Raw genomic sequence first — 14659 nt, 5'->3', positions numbered from 1 at the left:
GTCTCAATCTCCTGACCTCATGATCCACCCGCCTTGGCCTCCCAAAGTGCTGGGATTACAGGCTTGAGCCACCACGCCCAGCACTTCATTCTTTTTCATTATCAAATATTCCATTGTATGGACATTCTATATTTTATCCATTCATCAGTTGATGGACAATTGGGTTGTTTCCACTTTTGGCTATTATGAATAATGCTGTTTTTCTTTTTTTTTTTTTTTTTTTTTTTTGAGATGGAGTTTCGCTCTTGTTGCCCAGGTTGGAGTGCAATGGCACGATCTCGGCTCACTGTAACCTCCGCCTCCCAGTTTCAAGCTATTCTCCTGCCTTAGCCTCCTGAGTAGCTGGGATTACAGGCACCTGCCACCATGCCTGGCTAATTTTTATATTTTTAGTAGAGATGAGGTTTCGCCATGTTGGCCAGGCTGGTCTTGAACTCCTGACCTCAGGTGATCCACCTGCCTTGGCCTCCCAAAGTGCTGGGATTACAGCCACCACGCCTGATGAGCCACCACGCCTGGCCCATACTGCTGCTATTAACATTCATGTGACTTCTTTGGTTTTCTTGTAAAATAACAAGAAAAAGTAAAAACATTCATGTACAAGTGTTTGTGTAGGCATATGTTTTCATTTCTCGGGTATATACCTGTGAATAGAATTGCTGGGCTATAAGGTAACTCTATGTTTAACATTTTGAGAAAATGCCAGACTGTTTTCCAAAGCAGCTGCACCATTTTAACCTCCCACTAATAGTACATGAGGGTTCCAATTTCTTCACATTCTTGCCAGTTCTTGTTATTAGCCATCCTATGATGGCTAGTCATCCTGGTGAGAGTGAAGTGGTATCTCATTTTGGTTTTGATTTACATTTCTCTGATTAATGATGGTGAGCATCTTTTCACATGCTTATTGGCCATTTATTATACCTTCTTTGGAGATATATCTATTCAGATCCTTTAATTATATTATTGAGTTGAAGAGATTTTTTATATATTCCCTTTCAGATATGATTTCCAAACATTTGTTCCCATTCTATGTCTTTTCACTTTCTTAATATTATCCTTTCCAGCAAAAAAAGTTTTGACTAAGTCCAATTTATCTATTCTTTCTTTTGTTGCTTATGCTTTTGTTATTAATCTAAGAAAACACAGTCTAATCCCTGGTCATGTAGATTTATGCCTATGTTTACTTCTAAGAGTTATATAGTGTGAGATCTTACATTTTGGTCTTTCATCCACTTTGAATTAATTTTTGTTTCTGATGTGGGTAGGGATGCAACATTATTCCTTCACAAGTGGATATCCAGCTGTGCCAGCTTTATTTAAGAGAAATACTATTCCTTCCTCCATTAGATTGTTTTGGCATCCTTGTCAAAATCTATTGACTATAAAAGTAAGGGATTATTTCGGGACTCTTCATCCTGTTCCACTGATCTAAATTCTATTCTTATGCCACCACCACACTGTCTTGATTATTGTAGCTTAATAGTAAGTTTTAAAATCAGGACGTGTGAGTCCTCAAATTTTGTTCTTCTAAGATCCTTTTGGTGGCTGGGCGCAGTGGCTCATGCCCGTAATCCCAGTACGTTGGGAGGTCAAGGTAGGTGGATCATTTGAGGTCAGGAGTTCGAGACCAGCGTGGCCAACATGGTGAAACCCCACCTCTACTAAAAATACAAAAATCAGCTGGGCATGGTGGCAGGTGCCTGTAGTCCCAGCTACTCGGCAGGCTGAGGCAGGAGAATCGCTTGAACGCGGGAGGTGGAGGTTGCAGTGAGTTGAGATCGCGCCACTGTACTCCAGCCTAGGGGACAGAGCAAGACTGTCTTAAAAAACAAAAAGGCCGGCCGGGCGCGGTGGCTCATGCCTGTAATCCCAGCACTTTGGGAGGCCGAGGCGCGTGGATCACGAGGTCAGAAGATCGAGACCATCCTGGCTAACACGGTGAAACCCCGTATCTACTAAAAATACAAAAAATTCTCCGGGCGTGGTGGCGGGCGCCTGTAGTTCCAGCTACTCCAGAGGCTGAGGCAGGAGAATGGCGTGAGCCCGGGAGGCGAAGCTTGCAGTGAGCCAAGATCACGCCACTGCTCTCCAGCCTGGGTGACAGAGCGAGACTCCATCTCAACAAAAAAAAAAAAAAAGGTGGGGGGTGGTCAACCTGTAACCCCACATTTGGAGGCCGAGGGGGGCGATCAGAGTCAGTGAAACCCCGTCTCTACTAAAAATACAAAAAATTAGCCGGGCGTGGTGGTGGGCGCCTGTAGTCCCAGCTACTCGGAGAGGCTGAGGCAGGAGAATGGCGTGAACCCGGGAGGCGGAGCTTGCAGTGAGCCGAGATCGCGCCACTGCACTCCAGCCTGGGCAACAGAGCAAGACTCCGTCTCAAAAAAAAAAAAAAAAAAAAATTATTTTGGCTACTCTGGGCCACCTGAATTTCCATACAAATTTTAGGATTAGATTGTCATTTTCTATAAAGAAGTCAGATGGAATTTTGATAGGGATTGCACTGAATCTGTAGATCAGTTTGAGGAGTACTGCCATCTTAAAAACATTAAATCTTCTAATGAATATGAGATTCTTTCTAATTATATCTTTAATTTCTTACAATAATGTCTTTTAGTTTTCAGATGTTATATACTTCTTTCGTTAAATTTATTCCTAAACATTTTATCCTTTGCGATGCCTTTATAAATCAAATTGTTTTCCTTTCATATCTGAATTGTTCATTGCTAATTTACATAAACACAATACCTTTTTGCACACTGAGCTTATATCCTACAACTTTGCTGAACTCATTTATTGGTTCTTTTTTTTTTTTTGAGACAGAGTCTTCCTCTGTTACCAGGCTGGAGTGTAGTGGCATGATCTTGGCTCACTGTAACCTCTGCCTCCCAGGTTCAAGCCATTCTCCTGGCTCAGCCTCCTAAGCAGCTGGGATTACAGGCACCCACCACCACGCCCAGCTAATTTTTATATTTTTAGTAGAGACGGGATTTCACCATGTTGGCCAGGATGGTCTCGATCTCCTGATCTTGTGATCCACCGGCCTCAGCCTCCCGAAGTGCTGGGATTACAGGCGTGAGCCACCGTGCCCGGCCTCATTTATTGGTTCTAACAAGTGTTTTTATTTTTTTTTTTTTGATTCTTGGAATTTTCTAAATAGAAGATCATTTCATATACAAATAGAGATAGTTTTACTTCTTCCTTTCCAATATGGATGCCTTTTATTTCTTTTTCTTGACTAATTGACCTGGCTAGAACCTCCAGTACAATGTTGAATAGAGGCTGTAAGAGGACATATTCTTGCCTTGTTCCTCATCATAGGGGGAAAGCATTCAGTCTTTCACCATCAGGCATGATACTGGCTATGGATTTTTTTGTAGATGCACTTTATCAAGCTGAGGAAGTTCCCTTCTATTCTTGAGTGGTCTTTTTCTCTTCCTCTTACAAGCAAGCTGCAATTGGAAATAACAGATCAGTGAACACCCTGGCTTTTGCTTCAGGGCCCAAAATGTTTAATACTTGCTTTCTGACACATTCCCAAAATGTTGCTTGATTTTTCTTATTTTTCAGTAAATTATATTCCTATTTGTTTGAGTTCTGGGTAACTCACAATGGCTGCAGTCTATGTTTTTCCAAAGCTCTATCGTCCCCCTTTGATAATCCACTTTCATTTTTCCTTCACAGTACTCCAGCGTATGTCTATTTATAGCACTTCATACCTCACATTCATTGTCATCTTTATTCCTTCCAAAGAAGATCTGCTATTGTGAGCAGGGGCCACTACTAATTTCTGTAAAGGCTTGAGATCAACAGAGGTTTGGGATAATAGCAAACTTTTAAAGTCAAGTTATAGGAGCAACAGCCATTAATCAATTTGGGGTAAAGAACCTCGCCAGGAGGGAAAAAAATAAAAAGCAAAAAAACAGGCAAAGGTATCAATAAAAATAAAAACTATGGAGGCCAAGATGGGTGGATCGCTTGATCGCTTGAACCCAGGAGTTTGAGACCAGCCTGGACAACATGGCGAAACCGTGTCTCTACTAAAAATACAAAAATTAGCTGGGCGTGGTGGCACGTGCCTGTAATCCCAGCTAACTGGGGAGGTTGAGGCATGAAAGTCACTTGAACCTGGGAGACAGAGACTGCAATGAGCTAAGATCGTGCCACTGCACTCCAACCTGAGTGACAGTGAGACCTGGTCTCAAAAAAGAAAGAAAGAGAGAAAGAGAGACAGAGAGGCATGGTGCCGTGGCTCACACCTGTAATCCCTGCACTTTGGGAGGCCAAGGCGGGTGGATCACCTGATGTCAAGAGTTCAAGACAAGCCTGGCCAACATGATGAAACCTGGTCTCTATTAAAAATACAAAACAAATTAGCTGGGTGTGATGGCGCACACCTATAATCCAGCTACTCAGGAGGGTAAGGCAGGAGAATCGCTTGAACCCAGGAGGCAGAGGTTGCAGTGAACCAAGATTGTGCCATTGCACTACAGCCTGAGCAACAAGAGCAAAACTCCATCTCAAAAAAAAAAAAAAAAAAAAAAGAGAGAGAGAGAGAAAGAAAGAAAAAAACTAGATCCCTACGGGGTCCAAGGATTTCAGGTTTTAAAAATTCCTGTCCGGGCATAGTGACTCATGCCTATAATCCCAATACTTTGGGAGGCTGAGGCAGGTAGAACACTTGAGCCCAGGAGTTCAAGACCAGCCTGGGCAATGTGGCAAAACCCCCGTCTCTACAAAAAAATGTATAAATTAGCCAAGCATGGTGGTACATGCCTGTAGTCCCAGCCACTTGGGAGGCAGAGGACGCGGTGGTTTCAGTGGGCCAAGAGTGAAAAACAAAACAAAACAAAAAAAAACACCAAATATGAATAAATAAATCCCTGATCTATATACATACAGGCTAATAGACGGTGAGCATCTATTCTTTCTCTTTCTTTTTTTTTTTTTTTTTTAGAGATGGAGTTTCGCTCTCGTCGCCCAGGCTGGAGTATGGTGGCAGGATCTCAGCTCACTGTAACCCCTGCCTCCTAGGTTCAAGCAATTCTTCTGCCTCAGCTCCTGAGTACCTGGGATTACAGGTGTGTGCCACCACGCCCAGCTAATTTTTGCATTATTAGTAGAGACAGGGTTTCACCATGTTGGTCAGACTGGTCTCGAACGCCTGACCTCAGGTGATCCACCTGCCTCAGCCTCCCAAAGTGCTGGGATTACAGGCATGAACCACTGTGCCCGGCGATGGTGAGCATCTTTTCATATGCTTACTATTTGCTTACCTTTGGAGAAATGTCTTTTCCAATTTCTTTTTCTCCAATTTAAAAACGGACAAAGGACCTTAAAAGACATTTCTTCAAATAATTTTTTGGGGAAGAAATGCCTTTTTAGGTCCTTTGTCTGTTTGTAAATTGGGCTTTTTTTTGGTTTGGTTTTTGGGTGGGGGGGCAGGAGAGGTTGGTAGAGACACAGTCTCTCTGTGTTGCCCAGACTGGTTTTGAACTCCTTGCCTCAACTGATTCTCCCATCTTGCCTCCCAAAGTGCAGGGACTACAGGCGTGAGCCACCATGCTGGCCTTTTTAAAATTGTTGAGTTGTAATAAATTTTTATATATTCTAAATATAAGTCTCTTTTCAGATAAAGGATTTCTAAACATTTTCTCCCATTTGGTGAGTTGTTGTTTCACTACGATGGTATCCTTCACAGCACAAATATTTTGAATTTTGATTGTCGGTCTCTCTTTCAGGTAAAAATAGTGTGCCACAAAAAAGCAACCAGTTCAGTTTGCATCTTAATTGTATCTACTATCATACTTTGGATACAGAAGTATGCATACTTCCCACTTTATCATATAGATTATTAAAAATATGTGTATCTAAAAGTCAAGGTTAATAAAATGAGTATCTTCTACTGTTTAATCATGGACATTAAGTGAAACTAGTTTTGTTTTGTTTTCTTTTTGCATGCACATGGTAATGAAAACTATGATCATTACTACTATTGGTGCCAATGCCTTGAATGGTGCTAAGGTGCAGAGTTTTATCTACTGTTGCCGGTGCCATCAGTGTAAATGCTAACACAGTGAAAAATGCAAATAATGTTTTACTACTATTATGAAATAGTCTTGACTTCACATTTCCGTGGAAAGGGTCTCAGAGAACCCTGGGGTCTGCAAAGCCATACTTTGAGAACTGCTGCTCTATGAAATCCATGCTTGTTTAAAAAGGAAAATGATTCTTTATATATACATTTTCTTATAAAATTGATACTCCAGGAACAAGCTACAGAAAGTTTCTCTGCCCTCCACCATTGCATGGCCCAGGGATACATAAGCCAAAGAGAGGAATGTAAGCAAGGATAATGAAAAGTAATGGGTCTCCCACCATATTTATAAGGAGAAAGCAAAATTGACAGATGATATTGATTTATAAAATTTTATAAATATCTACCCCATTACAGTGAATATATGCAGATAAAATTCTATTCTCTGGGTAGCAAATGAAGATAGGTTTCAGACAGTCCTATTTAAGTAGCAAGTGAAGCCTCTTTCTAGAATTAAGAAAATAAAGTCAAATCAAAGTAACACTGTAGGCCAGGCGCAGTGGCTCACACCTGTAATCCCAGCACTTTGGGAGGCTGAGGTGGGTGGATCACCTGAAGTCAGGAGTTTGAGACCAGCCTGACCAACATGGTGAAACCCCGTCTCTACTAAAAATACAAAAATTAGCCAGGTGTGGTGGCGCGTGCCTGTAATCCCAAACTCAGGAGGCTGAGGTAGGAGAATTGCTTGAACAGGGAGACGGACATTGTAGTGAGCCAAGATTGCCCCATTGTACTCCAGCCTGGGTGACAGAGCAAGACTCCATCTCAAAAAAAAAAAGAAAAAAAGAAAGAAAGAAAAAAACGTAATACCGTAGATGTTAAACCAGTAAAACATATTCTGGGGACCGAAGTCTCCTCTTAATGTCCTTTAGAGAGCAACAGGGACATTATGTACTTCAACTACTTAACCTATATAAGGATCATCAAAAACTAATAGCCATGTTTTTTTTTTTTTTTTTTTTTTTTTTAGACAGAGTTTTGCTCTGTCATTTTTTTTTTTTTTTTTTTTTTTTTTTGAGACAGAGTTTTGCTCTGTCACCCAGGCTGGAGTGCAGTGGCGCGATCTCCGCTCACTGCAAGCTCCGCCTCCCGGGTTCACACCATTTTCCTCCCTCAGCCTCTCTGAGTAGCTGGGACTACAGGCGCCCGCCACCACGCCCAGCTAATTTTTTGTATTTTTAGTAGAGACGGGGTTTCACCGTGGTCTCGATCTCCTGACCTTGTGATCCGCCCGCCTCGGCCTCCCAAAGTGCTGGGATTACAAGCGTGAGCCACCACGCCCGGCCACTAATAGCCACGTTAAAGCAAACTTCTGAAAATGCTTACAGACCATGGTCAAGTTACTCAGACCTAGCCGAGGCCTAACTTATTTCTGTTTCCAACCCACCATACATACCACTCCAAGATTAATCCCCTAAATCAGCCAGGCACAGTGGTTCATGCCTGTAATCCCAGAACTTTGGGAGGCCAAGGCAGGTGGATCACTTCAGCTGAGGAATTTGAGGACAGTTTGGGCAACATGGCGAAACCCTGTCTCTACAAAAAATACAAATATTATCTGGGCATGGTGGCGTGTGCCTGTAGTCCTAGCTACTCAGGAGGCTGAGGTGGGAGGATCACCTGAGCCCGGTAGGCAAGGCCACAGTGAGCCATGATTTCACCACTGCACTCCAGCCTGGGTGACAGTGAGACTCTCTCAAAAAAAAAAAAAAAAAAAAAAAATCCCCTAAATCACTCTCACCTTTACTGAAGAAATTTCAGTAATAATTATTAAGAGCTCTTAACCACATGTCTGGCCTTGTAATGAACAATTTAAGTGAATTTTCACATTTATTCCTCCCAGGAATTCAAAAAAGGAGGTTCTATAATTCTCCCCCCTTCTGCTGGAGATGAGGAATCTGACTAAAAGAGATTCTGTAACCTGCCCAAATCAAATCGCCAAGCTTCTGAGTATCAATGTTAAGACCCAAACCTATGTTATCTTTGCAGAGATTCTGTAACATTAATAATCACTTAGAGAACTTGTTTAAAAGACAGCTAATTAGGCACCACTGCAGGGCACATAGATCAAAATTTCCAGGGCAGTTCTCTGACTCATAGCAGGTTTAGGAACCACTACAAGTTAACTTCCCAGTTCCTACAGAATGGGGTCTATTTCTTTTTTCTTTTTCCTCTTTTTTTTTTTTTTTTTTTTTGAGACAAGGTCTCACTCTGTGGCCCAGGCTGGAGTGCAGTGGCACGATCTCGGCTCACTGCAACCTCCACCTCCCCAGTTCAAGCAATTCTCCTGCCTCGGCCTTCCGAGTAGCTGGGATTACAGGTGCTCGCCACACACCTGGCTATTTTTTTGTATTTTTAGTAGAGACGGGGTTTCACCATGTTGTCCAGGGTGGTCGTGAACTCCTGACCTCAGGTGATCCACCTGCCTCAGCCTCCCAAGTGCTGGGATTACAGGTGTGAGCCACCATGCCCAGCCCAGAATGGGGTCTCTCTTTTTTTTTTTTTTCTGAGACACAGTCTCACTCTGTCACCAGGCTGGAGTGCAGTGGTGCAATCTCGGCTCACTGCAACCTCCGCCTCCCGGGTTCAAGCAATTCTCCTGCCTTAGCCTCTTGACTAGCTGGGACTACAGGCGCACACCACCACACCCAGCTAATTTTTGTATTTTTAGTAGAGATGGAGTTTCACCATTTTGGCCAGGATGGTCTCCATCTCTTGACCTTGTGATCTGCCTGCCTCAGCCTCCCAAAGTGCTGGGATTACATGCATGAGCCACTGCGCCTGGCCAGAATGGGGTCTATTTCTTATGCCTAAACCCTCCCACAAGCAGCTTCCTCCTCTCCTAGGGTAGGGCAAAATTCCTTAAACTGGCCTACAGAGCTCTTTGCTTCATAGCCTTTCACTCACTGATATTTTTGGTTTTCTCTTGCCTCAAGATCTCCTTTTTGTTTCAGTTTCTTCTATTCATCATTTCCTTCACAAGGCATTTGCACATGCTGTTCTTTGGCCTGGAATGTTCTTCCCTCTTCCCTTTAACTAGTTAATGCCTGCTTTTCTTGGGGCCTCGGTATAACACACACTACCTCAGAGAAACTTTCCATGACCTCCTGGTCTAAGTCAAATCCTAGTTATAATCTCTCGCAACACTATGTACCACATTTGCAATTTGATACATTTATTTATGTGATAATCCTTCTCATAATAAACTATAAACCCCACAAACAAGGTAAAAACTGTGCTTGTTTTTGCTCATCATTGTATCTTCAGTCCCTAGCTTAGTGCCTGTCACATACAATCAATATTTTTTAAATGAATTCATAGATTCAAGGTTTTTTAACTATTCTCCCGATTTAACCAGTTGTCTTCGTCCATTTTATGCTTCTATAACAGAATACCTGAGAATAGGTAATTTATAAAGAAAGAAATTTACTTGGTTCACAGTTCTGGAGGCTGGGAAGTCCAAGATCAAGGGGCAGAAACTGGTAAGAGCCTTCCTGCTGCACCATAATACGGCAGAAGGAATCACATGGTGAAAGTGCGAGACAGACAGCAAGAGAAGACCAAACTCACTTTTATAACAAACCTGCTCTCAAGATAATGAACTCATTCCCTTGATAACTATATTAATCCATTCATGAGGGCAGAGCCCTCACAACCTCATCACCTCTTAAAAATCCCATCTCTCAAGACTGCTGCATTAGAGTTTCTTTCTTTCTTTCTTTCTTTTTTATTTTTATTTTTTTGAAACACAGTCTCACTTGGTTGCCCAGGCTGGAGTGTAGCAGCACGATCTCAGCTCACTGCAACCTCCACCTCCTGGGTTCAAGTGATTCTCCTGCCTCAGCCTCCCGAGTAGCTAGGATTATAGGCACACACCACCATGCCTGGCTAATTTTTGTATTTTTAGTAGAGATGGGCTGGTCTCAAACTCCTGACCTCAAGTGATCTGCCCGTCTCGGCATCCCAAAGTGCTGGGATTACAGGCATAAGCCACTGTGCTCAGCCAGAATTTAAGTTTCTAACATATGAACATTGGGGGACACATTCAAACCACAGCACCAGCCCTTCATATTTTCCACTTACATAACAGATCTATAGTTCAAGTTATAAAGGATAACTTCTTTCTTTACATCCTTTCATTCTTACCGAGACCCAAGATCCTTCTTTACCTCGTCACCTACATAATTACTCCTCTTGCTACAAAGTAGAGCGTAAATTGGTTTTACAAAGCTCTCTTTAACACACCAGTCCACAACAGTTTCCAGTGGAACTTCTACATCACTCTAAACTTCTATGCTGTTTATTTGACACTTCCTCAAATGCTATCATGCCATGTTATCATTATACAATATTTCATTATTATACCCTGTTTTATTTGCTTTTCTTTTGAGAGGGAGTCTCTGTCCTCCAGCTCTGTCCCCAGGCTGGAGTGCAGTGGTGCAATCTCAGCTCACTGCAAGCTCCACCTCACGGATTCACACCATTCTCCAGCCTCGGCCTCCTGAGCAGCTGGGACTACAAGCGCCTGCCACCATGCCCAGCTAATTTTTTGTATTTTTAGTACAGACAGGGTTTCACCGTGTTAGCCAGGATGGTTTCGATCTCCTGACCTTGTGATCTGCCCGCCTTGGCCTCCCAAAGTGCTGGGATTACAGGCATGAGCTACCACGCCCAGCCTGCTTTTATTTTTCTAAATACAAACATATTTAGGTATGTAGATTGTATGCCTCTCAAGAGTAGCTATAGGCCAGGCACAGTGGCTCATGCCTGCAATCCCAGCACTTTGGGAGGCCAAGGCAAGTGGATCAATTGAGGTCAGGAGTTCAAGACCAGCCTGGCCAATATAGAGAAAACTCACCTCTACTAAAAATACAAAAATTAGCTGGGCGTGGTGATGCACACCTGTGATCCCATCTACTCAGGTGGCTGAGGCATGAGAATCTCTTGAACCTGGGAGTGGGAGGTTGCAGTGAGCTGAGATGGCACCACTGCACTCCAGCCTGGGCAGCAGAGCAAGACTCTTATCAAAAAAAAAAAAAAAAAAGAAAACGTAGGTATAGTTATAATTTGCTACTAGCGTACCTATGCATATATTTTCTGGAAACACCTGCTGAAGGAATTAATGAAAAAAAAAAACTTTCTGTAGCTTGGAATGAGGACTCAGCCTACAGTTTATCACCAAATTTGGCAATTGACAGTTCTCCTTAGAAGGCACCTAAAAATATTATACCATTTCTGTAAGGAATACTCCAGGCCCCTTTTTGGTAGACAGTTCAAAACAAGTATGATGGAAGAACATTAGAGTGGTATATTATTTTAAATTTTCTGACATATTTAGAGCAGCTCATACTCAGTTATCTCTAAATCCATTACAGAATTATTAAAATAGTGGCATGCGCCTATAATCCCAACTCTTTAGAACTCTACATTGTCAAGCTTTGTTCTTGTCCTCTGAACTTGGGAGAATCTTTAAATATTTTCTGTAGGTTAATTTCTATTTCAAAATATATCTCTGAGGAAAAAGATGTTTTTGTCTATAGTCATGCTGGTTACTGTCTTGGCTGAATATCATTTATCACAGACCTTTTTTTTTTTTTTTTTGAGACAGAGTCTTACTCTGTTGCCAGGCTGGAGTGCAGTGGCACGATCTCGGCTCATTGCAACCTCTGCCTCCCGGGTTCAAGCGATTCTCCTACCTCAGCCTCCTGAGTAGCTGGGACTACAGGTATGCGCCACTATCATAGATTTTCAACCCTATATATAAATGCAGGAGTGCATTTCAATGTGGTTTTGGTCAGATTAAGGTCTAAATAATCGAGACTTTTTTTCCTTCAAAATCAGAGAATATATTGTAATTCCAATTATTCTGAGTCTTATTGGAAAATGTAAGAGCCACAAAAAACAAAGTTGACAAACAATATTGAAATCCAGACAATATGTGTCACCCATTTCAAATGTTAGGATTAATTTATTTTCTGAGTTTTATCAATCACTATTTTTGCCCATACTAATAAGAAACAAAGTTGGTAATAAAGAATTATCAGTTATCTGTTTATATGCTTCTTTTTAGATACCCTTATGAACATTTTCTGTGGAGCTAATTACTCTTTTAAAAGCTTTATTGAGACATAATTTACGTAACATTAAAATTCACCTATTTTAAGTGTACAATGGGTTTTTTGAGTATATTTACAGTTTTGCCACTATTACCATAATCTAATTTTATCTTATTTGTGATATAATTCACAAAATTATATAACCAGAACCACTAATTCTAGAACATTTTTATCCCTCTAATAAGGAACCTCATACTCATTAGCAGTCACTCCCTATTTCTCCCCAACTCCTTCAGCCCTATGCAATCACTAATCTACTTTCCGTCTCTATGGAGTTGCCTATTCTTGACATTTCATGCAAATAGAATCATACAATATGTAGTCTTTGTGACTGGCTCCTCTCACTTGGTATAATGTTTTCAAGGTTCTTTCATGTTATAGCATGTATCATAACTTTATTCCTTGTTGTCGCCTAATAATATTCTATTGTATGATATACCACATGTGGTTTATCCATTCATCAACTGGTGGATATTTGGGTTTCCACTTTTTGGCCATCAAGAATAATGCTGTAGGCCAGGTGCTGTGGCTCATGCCTGTAATCCTAGCATTTTGGGAGGCTGAGGTGGGAGGATCATTTGTGCTCATGAGTTCAAGACCAGCCTGGGCAACATGGCAAAACACTATCTCCACAAAAAAAATTTTTTTAAGCCAGACATGGTGGCACGCCCCTGTAGTCCTAGCTACATGGGAGGCTGAGGCAGGGGGAGTGCTTGAGCCCCTGAGGCTGAGGATGCAGTGAGCTGGCGCCACTGCACTCCAGCCTGGATGACAAAGTGAGACCCTGTCTCAAAAAAAAAAAAAACCCAGAATAATGCTGCTATAAACATTCACAAACAAACAAGATTTTGTGTAGACATATGTTTTCATTTCTCTTGAAAATATCTAGAAGTGGAATTACTGGGTCACATGCTAATCACTCTTTAGACCAGTAACAGGATTTTTTCTACTTTAAAAGGTTTTTGACACAGCCAGAGAGCTGACTTTTCATAAAAATGCAAACATAAAATCCATTTGTTGGTATAATAAGGTCAAGGTGCACATGTCTTTGCTATCAACAAAAGGTATCACATTTTCCAATTTCAGTTGAAATAGAAATTCTAACATTGGTTAAGATCTAGAATCTTGGAGTTTGTGTAAGTGTACTTAATCCACATGCTGGGATAAAATTCTGTTTTTAAGCAGGAAGTATATATCCAACTCCTATGGCTGACAACTGCTTAAGAAATAAGCACACAATAAGGTTAGACTGACACAGCACAAGGAGCAAAAAATAATAATTTAAAATGTTAAGACACCGGGCTGTGCACGGTGGCTCACATCTATGATCCCAGCCCTATGGGAGGCTGAGGCAGGCAGATCACCTGAGATCAGGAGTTCAAGATCAGCCTGGTCAACATGGTGAGACCCTGCCTCTGCCAAAAATACAAAAGTTAGCCAGGCATGGTGGTGGGAGCCTGTAATCCCAGCTACTCCGGAGGCTGAGGCACGAGAATCACCTGAACCCGGAGGAGGAGACTGCAGTGAGCCAAGATAGTGCCACTGCACTCCAGCCTGGGCAACACAGCGAGACTCCATCTCAAAAAAATAAAATAGACCGGGCATGGTGGCTCGCACCTATAATCCCAGCACTTGGGGAGACCGAGACAGGCTGATCGCCTGAGGTCAGGAGTTCGAGACCAGCCTGGTCAACATATAGTGAAACCCCATCTCTACTAAAAAATACAAAAATTAGCTGGGTGTGGTGGCACACACCTGTAGTCCCAGCTACTTGGGAAGCTGAGCCTAGGAGGATTGCTTGAACTCAGGAGGTAGAGCTTGCAGTGAGTCAAGACAGCACCACTGCACTCCAGCCTGGGCAACAGAGCAAGACTCCATCTCTCAAAATAAATTAATTAATTAAATAAATGAGTTAATTAAATATTAGACACTGGCCACATGCGGTGACTCACACCTGTAATCCCAACACTTTGGGAGACCGATGCAGGTGGACCACTTGAGCCCAGGAGTTGCAAGACCAGCCTGGGCAACATGGCGAAACTGCGTCTCTCCCAAAAAAAAAAAAAAAAATATATATATATATATGTATTATGTAATACATATATAATACATAATACATATATATTATATATAATACAAATATATATAAAATATTGGACACCCCGATTAAACTAAATACTCATTTTCTTTTCCTAGGAGGAGTGTGTGCATATGTGTATGGTGGGGGGGGTGCTGTTTCTCAAAAGCATATTTCAAAAATTGGAGGCCAAGTAAGCTTCTGGTCACATTTTTTGGGTTTGTTGTTTTTTTCCCAGCAATGAACACTCTAGTTCAAATACACTTCGCAAATTTTGAACAGATAATGAAAAGTTGATTGTAAAATTCTACATATAAAAAGAGCTTTAAAAACACATTTTCATTTTTTAAAAAATCAAACACCTTG

General features: G+C 41.7%; 1 protein-coding gene across 9 annotated transcripts in view; it reads right to left on the bottom strand.

Annotated features, from left to right (window-relative positions):
* Positions 1-14659, bottom strand: part of CPEB3 (cytoplasmic polyadenylation element binding protein 3) — a 241514-nt gene that overhangs the window by 225875 nt on the left and 980 nt on the right. The gene's annotated exons all lie outside the window — the stretch shown is intronic.

Source organism: Hylobates moloch, unplaced genomic scaffold (genome assembly GCF_009828535.3).
Source record: "Hylobates moloch isolate HMO894 unplaced genomic scaffold, HMol_V3 SCAFFOLD_3, whole genome shotgun sequence".
Classification (NCBI taxonomy): domain Eukaryota; kingdom Metazoa; phylum Chordata; class Mammalia; order Primates; family Hylobatidae; genus Hylobates; species Hylobates moloch.
The sequence above is the reverse complement of the archived record's forward strand: the minus strand, read 5'-3'. Positions and strand labels throughout refer to the sequence as shown.